Raw genomic sequence first — 24,973 nt, 5'->3', positions numbered from 1 at the left:
GTCTTTGCAGATCTTTAAAGTATAATTTTCATCTTCATATGGAAATGCAAAAATCCAGCTAATATAATTCTGAATAATAAAAGATCTGCTGGAACTATTGCCATACCAGGTTGTCAATTGTACTACAAAGCTATAATAATAAAAACACCTTGGTGTTGGCACAAAAACAGACACCTTCATCAATGGAATAGAATTGAAGACCCATTCACAAATCTGGATCACTGTGGACACCTGGTTCTTTTGATAAAGAAGCCAAAAATACATACTGGAAACAATATAGCATCTTCAACAAATCTTGATGGTCAAACAGGACAATCTGTTTTTAAAACACAATTAGAGTCATAAAAATCTCCTGGCACAAAACTCAACTACAAATGGATCAAAAAACTTCAACGTAACCTCAGTGTAAAACCATACATACTGAACCTGGTTAAAAGAAAGTGGAGAATAGTCTTAAATTCATTGGCAGATGCAAAGACATACTGTAAAGATCACCATTAGCACAGGACTAATCAATTATTGATATATTGGACCTCATGAATCTGGAAAATTTCTGCATCGCAAACTGGCCAGCTACAGAATGGAAAAAGTTTTTTTTTTCTTTACCAACTACACATCTGATACAGGGATAATATCTAAAATATGTAAAGAACTCAAAAAAAAAGATATGAAAGCAAATCAATTGAAAATATGATACAGATCCAAACAAAGAATTCCTAGAAGAGGAATTTCAAAAAGCTGAGAAGCACTTAAAGAAATGTTCAACAGCTTTAGTCATAGGAGAAATGCAAATGAGAACTACTTTCAGACTTTATTTTATACCAGTCAGAATTACTACACTTGATCTTAGCCAAAAGGCCAAGAAAACATCCAGTTAGAATTACAAAGCAATAAAACAAATGACAGCTCATGTATGCCAGGAAGGAATAAGGGAAACACTCATTCACTTCTGACAGGAATCTAAATTTGTATAGTCACTACAGCAATCGGTGTGGCATTTGCTAAGGAAGATAGTAACTGATCTACTTCAAGATCCAGATATACCACTTTTTGGGGGGAGAGGAAGAATACATATTCAAAGAATGCTTCATCCTAGCACAGAGACACTTGCTCAAACATATCCATTGGTGCTCTATTCATAATAGCCAGAAATTAAAACAAACTAGAACCCATCATCAACAGATGAATGTATAAAGAAAGTGTATGTTTATACAATTGAGTATAACTCAGACATTTTTTAAAAGTTTAAATCCTTAAGTTTGCAGGAAAATGAATGGAAGTAGAAAAATATTACTGCAGGTGAGGTAACCCAGACTCAGAAAGGCATGTGTAGTAAGCAATTGCTTATATGTGAATATTAGCTGTTAGGTCAATGATAACCAAACTATAACCTCTAGAAGCACAGAGGTTAGGGATGGAGTAATTGATGTGGAGTACAGATAAATCTCTTTAAGAAAGAGAAATAGGATAGTTCTGGACGGATGCAAGAAGGGGACTGGAATGGGAGGATAAAGCGGGTTGGGGCAGAAAAGAGAACAGGGAGGTGAATTCAAGAGGGAGACAGCTAGAATTAAGGCCCATTTGATGGGTAGTATGGAAACCGAATATTCGAAAGGCTTCTGCAAATATATACATATATAAAAGTGATCTAAATAAAATCACCAAATAATGGGGGAGAAAGAGACTTAGCTGAATATCTCTTGTACCAAGTGAATCTCTAAGCACAAGAAATGTGTTAACATCTAACTAAGATGTTGGCAAAATTGTTATGGAATTTCCATTATAGCTTCCAGTTTAATAGTTTCATGGGATTCCTGAGTACACAGGACACCATCTCTGTTTCTTGTACCTTTTCTTGGGTCCTTTTTTTGTTTGTTTTGTCCTATTATGGTGAGTTAGCTTTTTATTTTATCTTATCTTGTTTTATTTTATTATTTTCCCTTAGAAGCCTGACTGTTTTCTGAGAGACAGAAAGGAGTAGACCCAGATAGGAGGGGAGGTGGAGTTACTGGCAAGAATAGAGGGAGGAAAAAATCATTATCCAAATATATTGTTTTAGGAAAAATGTGTTTTCAGTAATGGGACTATAAAGACATAATCAAGCTTAAAAATAGTTAAGGTGGAAAACACATTATCTATTTCTACTTTCAAACTCTCTTTCCATCACTACTTTTGCTGTGTTCAGTCCATGTTATAAACATAAAATATAGCACTTCATGCTTGCATATCAGTAAGAACCAGTTGCTGCTATGTTTGACTCCAGTGGGTAAATACCAGAGAGAAGTACACTTGTTGTTGACATACTGCTGCATAACCTTCCCTGGGTTTGATAAATTAGTGCAAGGGTCAGACTGTTTTTCACTGGAGGTCTTAGGTGGAGAGCAAGAAAAGTCAGGCATGGAATTTGAGGCAGTAATTTGATTATGCCAGTGGGTGATGGTGGCCAGAATACTCTTCTTTCCTAAAATGCTATTTTAAAAGCTTTTGTGGCATCATGCCAAGAATCTCAAAAGATTTAATGCTTCATTTTCAATGGCAGTCAAGGATGCATTTAAGTTTTGGAAAGTGTGCTTTTCCAGGAAGAGAATAAAAAAGACATATACTTTAGATTTTGTTAATTATTAGGACCCTAAAATGGTCATATTAACAATCACCCTTACCATTACCCCTTATCTAGTACAATGGAAGATAATGGAAGTTAATTATTTAACAAAAAAAAATTCACAAATACTTTGAGAAAAGTAGTTAATGTGAAATGATACATGGCTTTTGTTTGTTTTTAATCTTTGTAGAAAGTTAAACAGTGGGAACTAGTAAAGAGGAATTAAGAAAAACAAGGCAAGGAGTAAAACTATCCATTGCTTTTTTGAGAGATCAACTATATCTCCACGATTTGGACAAGCATATCCATATTTTCTACTTTCAAGAACATTCGATAAAAGTTTCATTCCCTGGTATGGTAAGACAACCTCCTTCATGTACAGATGCCAATTATGGACCCCTCTGTTAAACATGACAAAAACTGTTCTCTCAATTAAATTCTATTTTGTTCTTTGTTCTTATCATCTTCTAAAAAACAGGTTGTGTTCCTTGAAAAATTTAAAGGTAATCCAAAATGCTACAGATCTTGAAAAAAGTGTTTAGCCTCTAGCATCTTGGCAGATCTTTAAAAGCTTTAACCAAATTGTTTCCTAACATTGTATGGTTGTACAGTGCACAGGCATAAGAACCTCAGTGTGGCTTGCTAGTAATCACTGAAAAAGCTGTGCATAATAGTTTGCTTTTCATGCATGAGGTGTAGAGGCACAGGCTGGGGAATTTCTAGAGTTTAGTGGTCAGCCAGCCTAGATAAATTGCAGAGCTCTTTGTGCATGGAGAGACTCTTCTAATGATTTGAATGAAACTGGCCTGCCCCCATAGGCTCCTAGGAAGTGCTGTTTTTCGAAAGGACTTGGGCATGTGGCCCTTTTGAAATAACTGTGCCCTTGTTGGAGGAAGTGTCATTGGGGGAAGCTTAAAGACGTCAGAAGCTCAAGCCAGGCCCAATGGTTCACATTCATTTCTTCATGCCTTTACATCCAGATGTAGAACTCCCAACTATCTCTCCAGTATCCTATCTGCCTGCATGCTTTTACCTCTGAATATAAGCAAGCCCCAATTAAATGTTTTTTTTTTTAAATAAGAGTAGTCCTGGTCATGGAGTTTCTTTGTAGCAATAAAACCCCCTAACTAAGTCAACCTGTGAGAAAAGAAAGAAAGAAAGAAAGAAAGAGAGAGAGAGAGAGAGAGAGAGAAAGAGAGAGAGAGAAAGAGAGAAAGAAAGGAAACAAAGAAAAGAAAAATGAAAATTTAAAGTTACTTCTAGCACTCATGCACATCCACCTGCATCCATCTATACATGCATATGCACATATATACAGACTGCACACACAGATTTACATACATATCTGTATTATCTTATAAAAAAGACAAAATAGAAATACTCTATTAAGACCACAGATATTCTTTAAGAATCAATGACAACATGATGACCTGAAAAATTACGCTTATTCTATAGCTTTCAATTTTGCAGCTAGGACCTGCCTTTTTGTCAAATCTATAATTCTAATCAAAGGGTTTACAACCTTTGGATGTCGGGTTTTAGGTGTTTCCTTGGAAGCAGTTTATGTTGTTTGGCTGTAGAAGACAAAATATTAATGTCACCTTCAAAGGACTAACTATCCCTTGCATAATTCTCCTCTCCTTGGTTGTAGGCATGACATATTTGTCTTCAAAAAGAGACAACTTGACCCTACCAAGTGATTATTTAAATCTGGATCTAATAGTCAGTAGGAAAGAAGTCAGAGATTTGAAGAGAGTGCATTACTCTCTTCAGAGATGGAAAGGCAGTATGGATAGCTTGTAAGAACTTAGGGTGATCTCAAGGTGAGGACTAGTAAGGGACCTCAACAAAGAGACCTACCAATAACTGAAAGTGCTAGAGAATGGACTACTAAAGAGTACAGCCTTGCCAACACCTTGATTTCAGCACTGGGAGATCCTGAGAACAAAGCCTGTACTTCTTGTTAACAAAATGGTAGGTCGTTACGTGAGTGTCACTTAGCCTGGAAACTTTGTGGAATTTGTTGTTGTTGTTGTTTTTAATAAAGAAATAAAACTAAGAGGATGTCCAGTACCTAACATATATATAATACCACTATTTAATTCAGAAAACAATGTATTCTCTATGAATTTGAAAAAAAAAGAGCAAGAAGGCTTTGGAAGAAAAAAAGAGGGGAATTACATAGTTATAATGTCAAAAATTTAAAATTCAAAAATAAAACAAAAAACATTATAATCCTTTTAAATAAAATGACCATATAAAATACTAAACAGTCTTTTGTATAGTAAATTCTTAATTTAGCTTAAAACTCTCATTACTACTCCTACTATTACTGAGGTAAAGCAAACTTCCTAAAGGAAAGCATTATATTCTATAGCAAATCTTTAGTTGACACAGCTAATTCAGAATATCTTGGCATAGCCAGATGTAAATAGTTAAATTTTTTGTTTGGAATGTCATTCATTTCAATGGTGGTGACATTTCCTAGTGAAAGATAACATCCCCAGTCTTTGAAAGTATCCATCACACCTATCTGTCAAGTTTGATGATGGGTAGAAGTTGATATATACAGCAAGGACCGCTCTTACAACTGTCCACTAAATGTGGCATTTAAAATTTTATGTACTAACTATAAAACTGAAGTACCTCTGCCATCCTACAGAGCCCAACTGGCATTCATGTGATAGACAAATGAGACAACTTAGAATACAGTCTCCTTATAAGATTGAAGAGTTATGTCAACTCATTCCAGCTCAGATTGACACTGAGCAGTGATGGACCTTATATTCTAAATCTGACAGATTTTGTGTACACTTATGCATATGTGAAGCAGAACCCCACATAGTCCTAGATAGCATTCATCTCAAGCTGTAAGACAGGGGCTTTGACATCCTGGTAAGATTAGCTTGACCTCCATAACAGTGACTGATATTTCACAGTGTTACCAAATTGCCATAGACATTTCTCATTGTCAAATGAGGGCCTCGTTTACACCTTGGTCCTCATTTTAAAATACACTAGAGAATATTTAAAAATACAGCAATATTTTGAAATTTCAGAAGTTAGCAGTAATGTACATCACCACAAAGCAAAAGTCTACAGAAGATACACCAAGCACAAACAGAAACTTCCCTTTGTAGAAAGCCATGGAGCAACAGCGAGAGAGATGGAAAGAAACAAAGTACCTTGGACATAATCAGAAAACAAACAACACGATTATAGTTATAAGTACTACTTTACATGAATGTGAGTGAAGTACGTACTTTGATAAAAACATAGAATGTATGAGATGAGAAAATAAGATTTATACATTTTGACATAGGAACTTACTCCATTTTTTATGACACATAGAAAGCGATAGCATGAAAATATTTTATGTAAATGGAAACCAGCACAACAGTAGTATCATTTATAGCAAAGAGCATATGGTTTAAGTTTTTTAAAAATAGAGCAAAGAACAAATTATGTGATAGTGTGTCAAATCATAAGAGGAATTACCTGTAACTATACATTTCCCTATGTACCTATGAGTATAAACAATAGGAATATTAAAATAGTAAATAAAAAATTGTTAAGAGACCTGAAGGTAGAGATTATAACACAATGAGATTTAAGTACTTTATGTCCAGTTCCTAATGATAACAGATCATCTAATCAGAGAATTATGAAGAAAATTTGGGCTAAAAGAAAATTTTAATCCAATAGACCTAACAAAAATAAAGACAATATTATGTTAAACAACACCATATACTTTCAACAAAAAGTAAAATTATACTTTTTTCTTGATAAAGATATATCTCTCAATGTAAAGACTCCCCAGATTTCTGTCAAAACAATAAACAAAGAAAAATAGCAAGATTCAAAATAAATATAAAAAGCAAATCATATTTTATACCAAGTTATTCATAGACCAGTTCAAGAAAATAGTCTTATTTATAGTAGCTACAAGAAGTAACCTCCTTAGCTATACATTTCTCAACAAGGTAAAATGTCTGTACAGTTCACTCAAAAGTAGATGGAAATGGGAAACTCGGACTACATAAAGAAAGTACAATACAGAAAGACAGAAAGACACATACTGAATATGTAATATGTGGAAGCAAAACCAGAAACACAAAACCATTATTTTGGCCCATGCTGGCCTCTATCTCTTCATAAAACATACAAGACACAGAACTACTGATCTTTCTGTCTCAGTCTTCAAAAGGCTGAGATTATAGGTATGAACCCCCAGGTCAAGTTTATGGGGTGCTGGGAATCAAACCCAGGTCCTCACACAGGGTAGGCAAGAATTCTACCAACTACATCTCAAACCTCACAAAAGTTAATCTCAATGTGATTTATTGGTTGCTGGGGGCTTAGAAGGATATTAGAGTGGGAAGGTAAAGTAATTTTGGATGATAAGTAACCGTAAATTGTTAGGAAAGAGTTTTAAGATATATTGTTTTACAAAGAATTGATACGAATACAGTATATAATAATTTTAATTGTCTAATGAGTAAAGGAAATGCAATCGAAGAGTCCAGAGTTAAAACAGTAAGGACAAAAAGCACTACTTATCCTAGTTTGATATATATTATACACACATACAGAAATATCACAGTATTCCGTGTAAGCACATAAACTTCTATGTGTTAGTCCAAAACACTAAAACAAATTAATAGAAATAGTGGTATTAATTACTCCTATTTGGTAATTACAGATTATATAATGTAGCAGGTGTTAAATGTAGAGACCCTTAGAGATACGTCATAATTAAAATCACAGTAAATTTCTGAAAAAACTGAATGAAATCGAAGACACTGCAAATCAGTAGGCAAATGCACTTTTTCAAGGTTTGTAAAAAGGTAGGACAAGTAACCATAAAATCCATACTCAAATACAGAGGTCTTTAGTAGCCAAGCAAGAAGACAAAGCTGGAGACTTCATCCTCTCTGGTACAATCCTATTCTCCAAAGCTGTAGTGAACAAACTACATGGTTCTGGCATAAAAACCAACCTACCAGTCACTAGAACATACATATCAGTCTTATCAGTTCCAGATATTGAAAAAAAGTTGACTAAAGACTAGAATGTGAAACAAATCTTTTAGAAAAAGTATAGGACAATGTCATGATCACAGATAATTTTGGAGTTGAATCTAGAATCACAGGAGGTAATGCAAAAGCAGCAAAATGGGACTGCAGCAAACAGTAAAGGTTCTGTACAGCAGAGAAAATGTCAACAGAGTACAGAGAGAGTTTGCAATTCATTTCAAAAGGGTCAGTACCCAGATTATACTAAGAACTCAAACAATGAAAGGGAAAAAATATTCATTTTCCTAATGGGACAATATTTAAGAAGAAGACAATTGACCTATACAATGTCTCACAGCCATAACAATGATTAAATGCCATTAATCACTAGGGAAATGTAAATCAGAACTGTAAGGAAATATCACCTCACTCTGGCATAATGACTTTATAAAAATCCTGAAGCTAACAAGAGCTGGGCTGCAGAGAATGCACAGAGGGAAAAGTGCTTGCTGAGTAAGCCTGACTTCCAGAATTCGAAACCTCAGAAACAATGAGTCTGGTATTACCATACCCATGTCATTGTAAAAATTTTTAATTTCTTTAAAGATGTGTTATATTTACCCATTCTCCCTATACATTTCTCTCCTATTTTTTGTTTTGTTTTCTTTTTGTTTAGAGACCAGGTTTCTCTGTGTTGTGCCAGCTATTTTGGAATTTGCTCTATAGATTAGGCTGACCTTGAACTCAGAGAGCCCCTGTCTCTGTTTCCCCAGTTCTTGGATAAAAGCCATGCATCACCACTCACTGCTCACCATTCTTTATGCTAATACAGTTTTTCTTTGTTGGAAATGCGCTTTTGCATTGCTGAACCTGGCGAACCATCAGTCAAATACTTGACCCGGCTGTAGGGACATTGAAGACCACTTTGTGCAAAGTAAAATCGTAGCTGGCAGGACAAACACAAATCTAACTTAATTACTCACAGTCCTTATTCCTCTGGAGTTAATAGTCCAAGAGGTGAGAAAGTGACAGCACATATTCTACAATGTCTGAGTAAGAATCTGCAATGTCTTGAGAAAACAGGAGCCAGAGTCTACACTCTTTAGAGAAACTTTCTAATTTATAATTGTCTAAGGTTTACAGAAATGTATCCACAGCAATAAAACTCACTGAGCTAATCTCATTAAGAATTTACTAGAACTGTTATCAATCCATGTATTGCAGTTACTGTTAGTTATTGCTTCCCATGTGTACAGTACTATATAAGTAAACACGGAAATACACAATTTATGACGCCTAAAATAAAATGTTAGCAACTTAACACCTCAGAGAAAAGCTTATATACTTTTAATTGGAGTTTCCAAGAGAATTTATACTTACTTTTTTAGAAATACACCTTCACTTTCACATAAACTTCTTCATAATTATTTTGCTAAAATTAGAATTTTTAATACAAAATATTCTGATTAGCGTTTTCTCTCCCCTAAATTATTCCAGATCTTCTCCACCCCATCCCACAACTCAAACCTACACATTTTGTTGCTCTTTCTTACTAGAAAACAAACAGGAAACCCCAGCCAAAGGTCTGCTCTAAAGGAAGCCATACCAGTACCCAGAATCCCATGTAAAACCCTGCCCACAACCTACCGACACTACTTAGAGCCTGCCCAGCTTTCTTCAACAGCAACCTCTCCCCTTGTCTCCATATCTATGACCACAACTCTGGCAAAATCCTCCTGCCTTACCAGAGTTCATACTGGTACCTTGAACCCCAGAGACCATAGCAGTACCGAGAACTTCAGAAGCAACTCTAGGACCCAAAAACCCAGAGGTCACACAGGCCACCAAAACCCCAGCAGAAACACATGGTTGGACCTGAGGTCTCAAAAGTCACCAAAACCACAGGCTAGTAAGGCTAGAAGACAAGAGAGAAAATAGAAAGGAAAAGAAAAACAAATCCATTCAATTAGGATAAACTCATAAATCAGTACCAAAGCCTATAGTTAGCCCAAACTCAGATGTCTAGAGGCCAGCATAAGAATACCATCAACAGCAGCCAGAGTAATATGGCAACATGGGAGCCCAGCTATCCCACCACAGCAAGCCCTGAATATTCTAATAGAGCTGAAACTCAACAAATGACCTTAAAACTAATTTTATAAATACGATAAAGCTCTTTGAATAGGAAATGAGTAAATCCCTTAAGAAAAGCCAAGAATGCCAAGAAAGAAAAAACCAAACAAGAAGGTGAAGGAAATAAATAAAACAGTACAGGATTTGAAAATGGAAATAGAAGTAATAAAGGAAACACTAACTGACAGAATCCTGGACATGGAAAATCTAGGTAAACAAACAGGAACTACAGACACAAGCATCACCAAGAGTACAAGAGATAGAAGAGAGAATCTCAGGCACAGAAGATACGCTAGAAGAAATTGATACATTGATCAAAGAAAATGCTAAACCAAAAAAGTTCTTGACACAAAAGAAGAGGAATTCTGTGACAGTATGAGAAGACCAAACCTGGGAGTAATAGAACAGGAGAGGAAATGATTCCCAGCTTAGAAAACAAGAAAATATTTTAAATAGCTGGGATTACCCAAGATACAATCCACAGATATGAATCTCAAGAAGAAGGACGACCAAAGTGCAGATGCTTCGGTCCTTCTTAAAAGGGAGAACAAGAATATTCATAGGAGGAGATATGGAGACAAAGTTTGGAGCAGAGACTGAAGGAATCACCATTCAGAGCCTGTACCACCTGAGGATCCAGCCCATATACATACAGTAACCAAAACTAGACAATAGAAGTAAAACTCCATTCCAGAAAAGCTAACTAGACCCATGAAAACACAGGAAATATTCTCACATCAGAAAAACAGAAAGGAAATGCATGTGCACACACACAATTTCTCAATGGAGACTCTAAAAGACAGAATGCCCTGGACAAATGTCTTGTAGACTCTAAGAGATCACGTATGCCAGCCAAGATTCCTATAATCAGCAGAACTTTCAGTCACTATAGATGAAGAAAATGAGATATTTCATGACAAACTCAAATTTAAGCAACATCTATCCACAAATCTAGTCCTACAGAAGTTACTAGTAGGAAAAGTCCTACCTAAGAAGGCAAAGTATACTCATGAAACTCAGGAAATTAATGATCTCACACCAGCAAAATCAAAAGAAATGAAGCACTTACACACTACACCACCAGTAACCACAAGAAAAGACAGGAATTAAAAATTACTGATCATTAACATCTATCAATATTAGTGGACTCAATTCTACATTCAAAATTCACAGGATAACAGAATGGAGGTGAAAACAGGATCTGTCTTTCTGTTTGCATGCAAGAACCATACCTCAATTTCAAAGATGGAGATTACCTCAGAGCAAAGGGTAGGAAAAAATATCCCCCCCAAAATATGGACCAAAAACCAAGCCAGACTAGCTATTATAATATCCAACAAAATAGACTTTGAGCCAAATGTAGTCAAGAAATGAGGAGGGAGACTTCACATTGATTAAAGGAAAAATCCACCAAGATGACCCCATAATTCTGAACATTTATGCTCCTGAAGCTTGGGTACCACCTTTGTAATACAAACATTATTAAAACTTAGATATGACATTGAACCACATACATTAATAGTGGTAAACTTCAATACTCCCCTCTCCCCAATGGACAGATCATCCAGACAAAAATAAATATAAAAATAATAGAGGTAGCAGATATTATGAGTTAAATGGATGTAGCAGATATCTACAGAACATTTCATGCAAACAGAAAAGAATATACATTTGTCTTAGCACCTGTTAACCACATACTTAGTCCCAAAGTAAACCTCAACAAATATAAGAAAATTGAAACCACCCCCTGTGTTCTACCACACCACCACAGATTAAATAAGGGAAGATGAATGACTCTCTACTGAAGAACTATTGGATCAAGGTAGAAATAAATTGAAGACTTCCTAGAATTTAAAGAAAATGAATGCATAATATACCCAGTCTTAATGGCACATAATGAAAGCAGTGCTAAGAGGAAAAATCATAGCACTAAGTTTCTTCATGAAGAGAGAACTCACAAAGAGATCTTCATAGAGAAATCTCATGTTAGCAACTTAATAGCACACCTAATTGTTCAAGAAACAAAAGAAGTAAGCAAACCTAAGAAGAGTAGAGGGTAAGGTAGACCAAACGGGAGGCTGAAATCAATAAAACAGAAACAAAGAACAATGCAAAGAATCAAGTAGATAAAGAATCAATCATATATGTGTATAAATCATATATATATATATATATATATATATATATTGTACTAGGGGAACTTCTACTGCTGATAAACACCTTCAGCAAAGTGACTGAATAAACAACTCAGAAAATCACTAGCACTCCTATATATACCCATGGCAAGTGTTCTGAGAAAGAAATCAGTGAAACAATATCATTCACAATGGCCTCAAACAATGTAAAATATCTTGGGGTAACTCTCACCAAGCAAGTATGATAAGAACTTCAAGCCTTTGAAAAAATAAATTGAAGCAGTAGCAGAAGACAGAAAGGTCAAAGGTGAAAAGATCTTCCATGCTCATGAATTAGTAGTATTGGAATAGTAAATGGAAATATGGACATCTTACTGATCCAATGCAATTCCTGTTAACATTCACATACAATTAATAAATGGGACCTCAGCAAGCTAACCAAGCATCTGAAAGGCAAAGGACACTATCAAAAGGACAAGACAGCAGCCTTCAAAATGGGTAACGATTTTTGTCAATAACATGTCTGACCAAGGGCTAATTTCAAAAATATATAAAGAACTCAAGAAACTAGACATAAACAAACCAAATAACCCAATTTAAAAATTGGGTACAGATCTAAACAGAATTCTCAACAGAGAAATCTGAAATGGTCAAGAAATTCCTAACTTCATTTTGTAATACTATACTGGAGGAATAGAGATCAAGTGCGGGATGTGCATAGTTTTTGCTTGATTTACCTGTGCAAGGGAGAGGAAAAAAGGAGCTAAGAGAATATAAATGTTAAGGTTCGAATTCACAAATTAACACAAATTCTTAAAAATGTTTCATTAGTAAAATGGGTATTGTTTTTTTCTGAGTGTTCTTTTTAATTTAAAGAATCGCAAAAGTATAGAATAAATTACAAAAAAGTAATTATTTTCATTTCTGTATATCAGTAATATATTCTAGGATCACGTTTATCCATGTAAAATGGGAGAGGGAAATGTGTATTCTTTACAGTTACCCTAGTAGGAGGGGTAATTGTTGTTGGCCTAGTGATTACATTAAACCAATGAAATTATGAGTTAAAGTGAATATGTTGTCATAGCTTAACAAAATGAAACAATTAAGCCACTGGAGACAGGAAACAACGATTCAATTCTAAGATACAGTTTAGAAGCCAATTAAGGTGATGTAGGAGCCTAGTACTTCATTCATCAATAAAACATCTCTAGGCTTGCTAGTGATTAGACACAGGATTATTTCCTGTCTTCTCTAATAGATAACAGTTCTGACATTGTGTCCTTTAACAAAGTGCCAAAGAAACAGCTCAGCACACTCCAAGAGAAAAACAAATCACACCTTGTCAGAACTACATGACTCTTGGATTCTGCCACTGAAGAAATGACATCTTCTGACCTTTCCTTTTTTACTCAAGTATTCTGTTGGGATCTTAAGCTAAAGGGCTATTGCTTATCTCAAAGCTAATTATATCCTTTTGAAAGGAAGTTGTACAAACTCCTGTCAATGCATAACTGGGAATATGTTTTAATGTCTCTCATGGATTCAACACATCTTATCTTATAGTGAAGAAAAAATGCTCAACTAAAGGAATAATCTCCTGAAGGTTCTTTTGTTTCCTGGCCCAGTTTGATTTAAAATCCCCAGTTCTCTAGAGCAGCATTTTCCCCAGATGCATGCTAATGTGCTTCAAGGTGATGTAGCATACATATCTTTTGTTTTTAAGGTAATCAGAATGATACTTATGATTGATCAGTTGAATTGACAATTATTAAAAAAGTCAAGGTCAGCTTTTATAAAACTCCATTGGATGACATTATATCTCTTAGGAGCTGGATACACAACAGTTGCTGTGGACGGTAGGTTAAGTGAAAAATCAGTGAGAAAGCACTTCTCACCCAAGCCTCAAGGACCTTTGCTAAATTCCCATAATCCATGTCAAATAGCTGGGCATGGTGGCTTATGCTTTTAATCCTAGCAACGAGCACACTTTAGTGAGCCCCATGATACTGTAAATCAGAATAACTTAATATGATAAATGGTCAGATATCTTTTGACCTAAGGAAACTATAGGGTAAAAACAAGATACATATGACTAAAATATTGAGGGACCCATGCATGGGGAAAGTTTGTTAACCTCTGCCTTCCAGTCTTCCTCCCCCTTGTCTGTATGATCCATCAAAGGTTTGTCATGGCCTACTTACTGCCTGGAATATCTAGGGTTTAGATGATCACTTTTTCTGAACTAAATGCAAAATAAAGTTTAGATTATTAAGATATTATTGAGAAATTCTCTCCATGTCTCATGTTAAATATTTGTCACCTAAGGACAGCCATCTGTTCTCTACAGTTTCCATTTGGACATATTCTCTTTGCTACTTGCCAAGATGATAGTTAGATAGTTGATCACTTGATTTTCAAATCAGAATGCCTCTGGATTGGCTATTGTCTGTGCTTATTTATAGCAATATTCATTCTATCTGATCTGTTTTCTGCATTTCTCAAAACAAAGGATCTATGCCTCAAAAATATGGGACTTTTTTACAGTGATTTTGCAAGCACCATGACTCAGTCATTTCATCATTCTGCTCAAGTTGGGAAATTGGAAAACAAATATCCAGGAATTATTAGTTACTCATGGCAGAAGAAACGTACAGAAATTTGTAATAGCTGTGAAGTATCTGCAAGAGTCCATTGGAATTCTTTTCTCTCTCGTTCCCTTATTCATTTTACAGGATGACTCACCCTGTCTCATTGATTCTACAGTGATATATAGAGCAACATTCTTCAGATTTATATCTTCCACTTCATCCTCTCCACAACCCTGCAGATATATATAGAAATCACTTATATATTCTGCTTTTATTGAAAATAGATTTTTCTTATGTAATATATCCCAATCACGATTTCTTCTTTCCTCGACTCTTTCCAGCCCTCTCCTACCTGCCATCTTCCTAGATCCACTCCCCATCCATCTCTCATCAGAAAAGAGCATGTCCTGTGATTTGTTTTGTTGTGTTTGGTGGTTAAAATATTCTTTAAGCCTACCAATCATTGTGTGTTCAAAAATTCCATAACCAGCTTCCTTTTACCAATGCATTTCCTCCTACCTACTTTTATACCAAATGAGTCTCAAAATCTCACCTCTTCTGAGAATAGGTTGCCTAATAAATACTTGGTTCTTAACTAAAGGGAGGGTGTGATGTATTTGTTTGTATATGCTTGGCCCAGGGAGTGGCATTATTAGGAGTAAGTGTGTCACCATGGGTAAGGACTTAAGACCCTCACCCTAGCTGCCTGGAAGTCAGTCTTCCACTAGCCACCTTCAGATGAAGATGTAGAACTCTCAGCTCTGCCTGCACCATGCCAGTCTAGATGCTGCCCTGCTCCCACCTTGATGATGATGGACTGAACCTCTGAACTATTTTTAATTTAACAAACAGTATTTGAAGCATAAGACTGAGTCTTTGGGGTTGGGGATTTAGCTCAGTGGTAGAGCGCTTGCCTAGCAAACTGCAAGGCCCTGGGTTGGTCCCCAGCTCAAAAAAAAAAAAAAAAAGAAGACTGAGTCTTTATTGGAGAAATAAGAATATGAACCTAGGAGGTGAGAAGCACCCAGAATTCAATGGGGTAACCTTAGCCAAAATGTCCTGCAGTGAGGAAATGGAACCTGAAGAGAACACCTCCTCTAGAGAGACAGGGCCCCCCAGTTGACAGATGGGCTCACCAACCCACCTTCAAAATTTTTGACCCAGAATTATTCCTGTCTAAAAAAAATGCAGGGACAAAAATGAAGCAGAGACTGAAGGAAAGGTTATGGGATCCATCCCATGGGCGGGCAGCAAACTCTGACACTATTGCTGATGCTATGTTGTGCTTGAAGACAGGAACCTAGCATGGCTGTCCTTTGAGAAGCTCTACTAGCAGCTAACTGAGACAAATACAGATACTTACAGCCAACCATTGGACTGAAGTCACGGACTCTTATGGAGGAGTAAGGGGAAGAATTGAAGGAGCTGAAGGGGATGGCAATCCCATAGAAAGACCAATAATGTCAACTAACCCAGACATCTGAGACCTTCCAGAGACTACTGCACCAAAGAACATACATGGCCTGGACTGAGTCCCCTGACACAAAGGACAGTCATGCTATGTTCCTGTCAACTGGGGGCCCTGTCTCTCTAGAGGAGGTGTTCTCTTCAGGTTCTATCTCCTCACTGCTGGACATTTCGGCTAAGATCACCCCCCATTGAATCCTGGGTGATTTATGCTTCAAATATCTGGTTGTTAAATTAAAAATAGTTCATCATGAACACCTGTTTCTATTTTACTTATTTTTGAATAAGTTTTAAATTCCCACAGTTTATAATTCAAAAGCAACAACACAATCAGTAGAGGGGATTGAGTGAAGAACTGTTTATAGTGCCTCACAAAGGCAACTATACCAAGGCCTCAACACACGTGTACAGTGGTGTCACACAGACATTTTAAAATAGACACTGTGGGAATATTTATACCATGGAAATTGTCAGTTATTATAAAAAGAGGATTTTTTTCAGAACTTCCTGAAAGGTCCTAACCCATTTCCAGCTTTTTGCTGAAATGATTTTGCTCCCCACTTGACATTAGTGTTATTTTGAATTATGTAGCATCTCTGTAAACTAGCATATGGCCCATGCAGTTGATGTAAAAATGTTCATCTGTTTCTCCCAGACAAATAGTATCATTTTAGGTGTGCTGTTCTGTTGCTTAACTTCTTTAATATATATTTCATAATTGGTACATACAACACTTCCTCACTCAGGTTTTAAATATTAATATCTGCCCATGTTCATTATGTGGATGTGCTATACTTTATATTGAACTAAACATTGATCGGATTCATTGTTTTCCCACTTGGGAGGGAGCAATGCTCATCAATTATCTCATTCATGGGTCATTTTTTCATGTAAAACATTGTGTCTGAAGGAAAACTCCCTGAGAGGAACCCGTATGTCTAAAGCTGGGAAGGTCGTTTACAATGATGAAGAGAGGCAAGGTTTTCTCCATAAGTGTTTCAGTTGGCAGTGGTGAATGAGATGAACATTTATGATTAAGTTCATAAACATTTTGCTGTATAATCCACATGACGTTGTTCTGTGTCAGAGAGAAACGCTGTCCCTTATCATTCAACAAACTCTCAAAAAGCACAGAACTACTTCCTGTTATGGGAAGAGCCTTCCTCAACACTGAATCTCTCCACAGCTTTACTCTCACTTATACTTCCTGCAAAATGGCTTATCACAAAACTCTTAGGGGAAAAAAGAATCATGAGACTTGCACAATATGTATGCATGCATGCACGTATGTATGTATGTATGTATGTATTCACTTTTCTAAATTCTTTTACTATCTTATATAAACAAAAAAGAAAGGAAGGAAGGAAGAAAGGAAGGAAGGAAGGAAGAAAGAAAGAAAGAAAGGAAGGAAGGAAGGAAGGAAGGAAGGAAGAAAGAAAGAAAGAGAAAGAAAGGAAATTGTGTGGGGAATTGAAATTAGGCAGTGATTGACCACAAAGAACAGGCACACACTATGCATCTAAAATACTTATTCTTAAAGAAAAAGTGAAAACAAAAAATTTTAAATGTCTATACTATTTCCAGCCAAAGAATCAATATCTTGTTTTGCAGGAACAATCCCATAGTGAAAATAAAATTATTCATCCTTGTAGTTTTAAACAGCGAGCTTCCAGCCCTGAGGGGTGAAGAGGCCATTTCTACAGCAGCTTTAAAAAACAAGGAGTAGAAATCACTCAAGGCCGATTCCTTTAGAAGATTTGTTTCCTGAAAATGGACTGATGAGCACCACCCTAAGGCCCTAAAGCCTTAAACAATCTCTTATGGACTTTCCTAGTGGAAAAAAAAAAAGATATGCTGCCGACAATCTTTTAAGTCTGCCTGTTATAATATAGTGTTTTAAGAAAGGACTTTAAACAGGCAAAATGCTTATGGATTGTTAGATAGACCTGGCTTTCCTAAAGCTAGAGGCAAGAATTGGACGAAAAGGTATGCAATGTTTGCTTTAAAGAAAACCAAAATGAATTTCAAAGAGGGGGAACTCAGCCTTTTCCCACACCCAGCACCCTACATTGTGCACACCAAATCTCAGACTTAGTAACGCTGTTTGTGAACTCACACCCTTATTTATTCACTTTTTATCCCGGTCCCTCCCTCCAGTAGTCCCTCCTCCCACAGTCCCTCTCTTGATCTTCTCTCCTTTTCTCCCCTGAGAGGGCACCGCTCCCCCCATCCCTGGCACACAAGTCTCTACAAGGCTAGGACCACCCTCTCCCACTGAGTCCAGGCACAGCAACACAGTAATGGAAACCAAATCCTCGTTCAGGCAGCAGATTTAAGGACAGCCCCAGCTCCAGTTGCTGGGGGACCCACATGAAAACTGAAAACCTGACCTAGGGCCAGTTCGTGCATGCCCTTTCATTGGTGTTTCAGTGTCTGAGAGCCCCCAAAGATACAGAAAGCAATGCCTAGGATAAACTATTGTATTCCTCGAATCTGAAAACACTTTTTTTTAATTGGATATTTTTTATTTACATTTCAAATGTCATTCCTTTTCCCGGTTTCCTGTCCATAAGCCCCCTATTGCTCCTCCTTCCCCTTTTTCTATAAGGGTGTTGCCCTCCCCTTTCACTCCCCCCCCACCAGACATTCCCCTACATTGGGTGTCCAACCTTGGCAGGACCAAGGGCTTCTCCTTCCTTTGGTATCCAACAAGGCCATCCTCTGCTACATATATAATTGGAGCCATGTGTCAGTCCATACATAGTCTTTGGATGGTGGTTTAGTCCCAGGGAGCTCTGGTTGGTTGGTATTGTTGTTCTTATGGGGTTTTAATAAGCACAAATGCAACAGTCTCAATTGGCTCACAGAATCACGTCTGTGGCCCATTGACCTTGGAAGTCTGCTCTCCAGCACTGGGGTAAGCTCCTTTTAGCTCTGTGTCTAAGTTCCAAGCACAAGTTCACTTTCTTCCTTTTGCCTATGAAAATCTATGTGTAAAAATTGATTTGGAGCAATGGAGCCACCAAACAAACCTTGGGATTAGGACATTAAAACTGTACATCTGAGACTTAAATATGTATTAAGCTGGTATTGCAATCTAACCTTCATAGTTAAAAGATGGATGGGAAGAGGCACATAATCCTACATGCATCTGGAAAGACCGAAGACAGGTAAATAAAGATAGAAGGCAAGTTTGATCACATGTGATGGAAAACAGAGGATGGGGAACAGAAAAAGGAAGAAGCCATGCTGTGAACTTCCCAGCCATTGAGTTCTGTATCAGACTTACACACACGAGTGTCTTCTTGATGGGACAGAACCCTTGCATTCATGAACTCATTGAACAAGACCTGTACAGCATCAAGTCTGTTAACATTCTAGCATGGATGGAGGAGTGGCTCACTGTCAGCTATTGGCAGGTGATGGCTGCTTGTGGACAGAAAATGAATTTTTTTAGGAGCCCGGCTACAGATGAGATGCCCCCCCACCCCAAGCCCTCAAATGATTCCACAGAAATACATGTACAGGGCAGCCTCAACTGTGTGGGATAAAAACAAACCAATCGATTAATTAAAAATCCCAAGGCAGATGTGAGGATGACAGGGAGAGATGATGGAGACGCAATGAGTGATGACTGGAAGGTGGGTTGGAGGTCGGTAGAGAAGATCATGATGCACTATCCTCACACGTTTCAAAGAACAAATAAATAATATTATAAACAAACTTAACAGAAAAACAAGGTTATGTGAAAACCAAGAGATCGTGACAGGTAATTTTTGTGAAGTGTAGTCAGGCCCCGTGAGAACCACTGATGAGGGCATGTGGGTTTTCCAGTCTGAGAAACCACTTACCCAGAAAAAACTCAGTAAGAAATGAAACTGAAGTAAGTGGTTAGTCACCAATTGTTCCTGTGTTGGTGGAGAATCAAAATGGCCTGTCTTTAAGAACCTATGTGTGTTTTCTCAGTCATTTCTAAGGTGAGCTCAAGGGAGAGCCAATAAACTCCAAACCACTCTGGAAATCAGTCTTAAGATTCCTCAGAAAATTGGACATAGTATTACCTGAGGAATCAACTATACCTCTCCTGGTCATATACCCAAAAGATGCCCCAACATATAAAAAAGACACATGCTCCACTATGTTCATAGCAGCCTTATTTATAATAGCCAGAAGCTGGAAACAACCCAGATGCCCTTCAACAGAGGAATGGATACAGAAAATGTGGTACATCTACACAATGGAGTACTACTTAGCTATCAAAAACAATGATTTCATGAAATTCATAGGCAAATGGATGAAACTAGAAAATATCATCCTTGGTAAGGTAACCCAATCACAGAAAATCACACATGGTAACCACTCACTGATAAGTGCATATTAGCCCAAAAGCTTGAATTACCCAAGGTACAATCCACAGACCACATGAAACTCAAGAAGAATGACCAAAGTGCGGATGTTTTACTCCTTCTTAAAAGGGGGAACAAAAATATTCATAGGAGGAGATATAAAGACACTGAAGTAATGGCCATCCAGAGCCTGCCCCACTTGGGGATCTAGCCCATATACATACAGCCACCAAATCCAGACAAAATTGCTGATGCCAAAAAATGCATGCTGACAGGAGCCTGTGGATGTCTCCTGAGAGGCTCTGCCAGAACATGACAAATACAGACATGAATGCTAGCAGTAAACAATTGAACTGAGAACGGGCTCCACATTGGAGGAGTTAGAGAAAGGTTTGAAGTAGCTGAAGGGGTTTGCAACCCCATAAGAACAATACCAATCAACCAGAGCTCCCAGGGACTAAACCAGTATCCAAAGAGTACACATGGACAGACCCATGGTTCCAGGTGCATATGGAGCAGAGGATGGGCCTTGTTGGGCACCAATGGGAGGAGAAGCCCTTGGTCCTTCCAAGGCTGGACACCCCCCGCTACCCCCAGTGTAAGGGAATGTGGGAAGGGAGTGGTTGGGAGGGGGAACACCCTTATAGAAGGGGGGAATGAGATAGGGGGAAACTGGGAATAGGGATAACATTTTAAATGTAAATAGAAAAATATCCAATAAAAAAAATCAAAAACTTGGCAGAGTAGTAAAAAGGTGCCCAACACCTTCAGCTGAGGATTCTAGATATAGTGGAAAAAGCCAGACTTTAGACAAACAATTAAAAAAAAAAACAATCACGGTGTTTTAGTTTGGGTTTGGTTTTTTGGGGAGTGGGTGTTTTATTTTCTTTGTTTGCTTTGTTTTGTTTACCATAAGCAGGTCTGGCTTCCATGTTGGGAGCAAGTTATTTTCTGTCTTATCAGGAAACTGACAATGCGGATCTATGCTTCAGATTGCAGACACAGACAGTAGAGTTCTTCGACACAAAGGTCATGGCTGAAATATGGATGAGGTAGACTTCATCCTTGGCTCAGGCAACACCTTTTCCAACACATACATGCTCATCTTGTCCTGCATCCAAGGAACCTTTCAGAACTGTGTCCCAGGGACCCTCGTGGGGTGCGGTTTCACACAAGGTAGTTTCTAACAAGCTGTGGACAAGAACATGAACAGCGAGAGACAGCTGCCAGTCAGGGAAGGCAGGCAAATGCAGGGACAGAGTTGTCTGGTTCTGGGACAGCTGTTGTGAAGCTGTTCACACTTCCCCCTTCCTTTTCCCCACCATGATCTCACTGCTTACAAGGACTCTCATGTTCCCAGTGAGCTTTCAGCTGGCTGCTGCGTTACATCTCTGCCTAGTGCCAGCAACCTCACAGTGACTGTGTGAGCTTCCCTGTAAGGATTCAATAATCACTGCATTGACCTGGAGTACACTGCATAATCTGGAAATAGGAAGGAGCCAAAACATGAGGTTCCTAGTAAGGACACTAGACAAACTGGGAAAGAAAGACATGAGAGGGTGTCAGAAGAAGAAGAAGAAGAAGAAGAAGAAGAAGAAGAAGAAGAAGAAGAAGAAGAAGAAGAAGAAGAAGAAGAAGAGGAAGAAGAAGAAGAAGAAGAAAGAAAGAAAGAAGAGGGAGAGGAGGAGGAGGAAGAGGAGCAGGAGGAAGATTACAGTATCTTTGTCTAACTATGCAAGGGTGATACATGTTGATCAATTTTTCTGGTATTGGAGAGGTGGTAGGTGGTACATCATAACTAGTCTGTCATTCTGCTACATCCTCTTACTCTCTTGTTCAGAAAGCATTCTGTACAGCACCATGTTCACTTCCATCCGATCTAGACATGTCAGTTTTAATTATTGACAACAGATCTTGCTCACCCACTGATTTTGTCCCAGCCTCTTGACCTTTGGGCACACACAGTTCTTTTCTGTGGCTCTTCTGTGCATTTTTAAACTTCACCTGGCCTAGACTCCATCCAGCGGATCTTTCTGACAAAGCTTCAGCAGCCATGGGTCTGCACCTTGCCTTGACATGATGTCATTTAGAATACATGGACTCTGGAGACTTGTCCTTCAGGAATGAAATGTCAGGAAAAGGTGCATCCCACTGCATGTTGTATTTCAGCAAAATGCCATTGTTGCAACCTAAATATTTCTAAATTTGCAAGCTAAATCTGAAAGTCAAGTATTTTGTGACCTTTTCTGGGAGACATGAAGAAATGTTTGTTCACTCTAGGCTCCATTTTCCACAGCAAGCCTTGGTAGGCTGAAAAAGATAAGGACTTAGCTGTCAAAGAGAATGAATTTCTAATACTCTGTTATAAAAGAAAGCAAATATTTTTGCTTGCATTCGAAGTATAGAGTAATACATCATGTAAATAACATGTTGTTATTTTCTGGGATAAAGTTCTTACCATAAATGCTATAGGAGAAGCTCAGTGGTAGGGTATGTGCCTGGAATGGGTAAGGTCTTGGATTACACACACACACACACACACACACACACATACACACACACACACACCTCTCACCCAAATCAACTTTGTCATGCTCTTAGCCACCTCTACTGTTCCATCATCACAACAAACTAAGGAGACAACAGAATTCATCTCTCTCTGCACAGAAATGGCTCTAGCTCAGAGTTTTCCAACCAAGTGTGACAGAGAAGTTTCATCTGCCATCCATGCTCTGGGCTTCTCTCACGATACAGTCTTCTGTTTCCCTTAGGAAAGATTTGGAGTCATATGCAAGAAGATAAGGGTCTGCGCTTAGCTCTGCCACTGCTGAGTGACTTGTTCTGATCAAGTGTTAATCTCATTAATCTCGCTGAACTTTAGATGACACAGTGGTCAAAAGGCCAAGAGAATAGCAGATTCCTAGACAGTTAAAATCTGCAAGGTGCTCCGTCAACCTTCACAGTGTGTTCTTCCTCTCCATATTGCAAGTCTTAGGGAAGGCATATCACAGATATAGTTAAAGGTCAAGAAAAAAGTAACACAGGTCTGAGGGACCTATATTCAAAGGGAGCCTGGCTAACCTGTGCCCCAACTGCCCTTTTGGTTGTACCTTTATACCCGCTGCGGTTCCTGCACCTTTTCCTCCTCCTCCTGGGACCCTTTCAGTTGTCTTCTTATCTATGACTCATTTCATTTCTCTTCTCTTTCTTGACATAAACTTCATGTCATCCAATTCATCCCTTCTCCTAGAATTACAGACACCAAAAGCATAGATATTTATTCTGGGTAACAATTCTAAGAATCTTTTTGTTGTCTGAAGTTAATGTTTTCTGCTACATATTTTTTTCCTTTAGACATTTGAAAGTTATAAGCAGATTTTGTTTTTGCAAAAAGCAAAATAATCTAGGGCCTTTCCTTTTAAAAATATTTACAAATAGCTTCAAACTCACTATTCAGCCAAGAATAATATCAATGTCCTGCTCCCCAATCCACTTCTCAAATGATGGGATTTTGGCTGTCCATGTGACCCCATAAGCTTGTCTCAGGTACACATATCACCATCATTGATAATTAAATTGTTTTCTCGCTCTGGAAACTGTACATATCTGACTGGCTCTTCTTCCTTTATACGTAAATTTGCTTCAGTTGAGTAAGTTATCCAACCATGTACTGGACTCTGTCACAAGTTTTATAACAGTTAAATGTTAAAAATGTTATAAACCATTCAAAAAGAAATATGTAACAACTAATTGTAGCAAAATTTAATGTAATGAATGCTTTGGAATGAAAGATTAATCTTAATTTACGACAAATAATGGGATACACATACAAAGAGCTACCTGATAGCAAACTCAGGAACTGGTCACACATTTTAAAAATATTGTTGATAATTTTAATTTAAAAACACAAGATGAAAATGAATTATAATTTGAAAGTTCTTCCACCTGTAACAAACTGAGAAATAGGACACTGTTACTACCGTTGTGAAAGCTAATTAGATTTATATATGTCTAAGGGATCAAGAAATGTTGTATAGATATTTAATAAACAATTAGCCAAATATTCATTATAGAATAAAACTCCCTTCTTTCTTTTTTTCTTTTCTTTTCTTCCTTCCTTCTTTCCTTCCTTCTTTTCTTTCTTTTTGTTGTTGTTGATGGACAAGTCATAAGAAGCACTGATCTCAAGTGCTTTTTGTCAATTTTTACTAAGTAAAGGTCAATGTTATATGGAAAACTTTCAAGGGGGCGTCTCTTCAGTAGACAATAGGAGGATACTTAGCAATCTGGTAAACCTAGTACACATTTTTTTTTTAACTGAAACAGGTCAGGAACTGTCCTCTGATCTTAAATTCTTAGAATTCTACATTAAGTAAGTGGTTTTAACATACTACATTATTGTGAAGATTTAGAACATGTTTTCCAGACCTGCTTCCAGCTACTCCAGTCACATGTTCTTTCCTTGGTGGGCTCCCCTAAAATGATGTCAGTCTTCAATGAGTGGTTTTGAATTTTAAAGTCACCGTCATCCTTATAGATACTCAAATGCCTTTAACTAGATCAAATTCATCAATTTGTTCGAGATTTAGTAATTTTAATTTGTGTATTAGAATGTTTTGCCTAATAGTAAGCATGTATAACACATGGATGCCTACTATCATTGGAGATTAGAAGACAGTGTCAG

General features: G+C 37.4%; 1 pseudogene; it reads right to left on the bottom strand.

Moving 5' to 3' along the window:
* Positions 1-755: 755 nt before the first annotated feature.
* On the bottom strand, positions 756-870 carry LOC116897649 (annotated as a pseudogene).
* Positions 871-24,973: the final 24,103 nt, after the last annotated feature.

Source organism: Rattus rattus, chromosome 3 (assembly GCF_011064425.1).
Source record: "Rattus rattus isolate New Zealand chromosome 3, Rrattus_CSIRO_v1, whole genome shotgun sequence".
Classification (NCBI taxonomy): Eukaryota; Metazoa; Chordata; class Mammalia; order Rodentia; family Muridae; genus Rattus; species Rattus rattus.
Note: the sequence above shows the minus strand (reverse complement) of the source record. Positions and strands in the feature narration are given on the sequence as shown.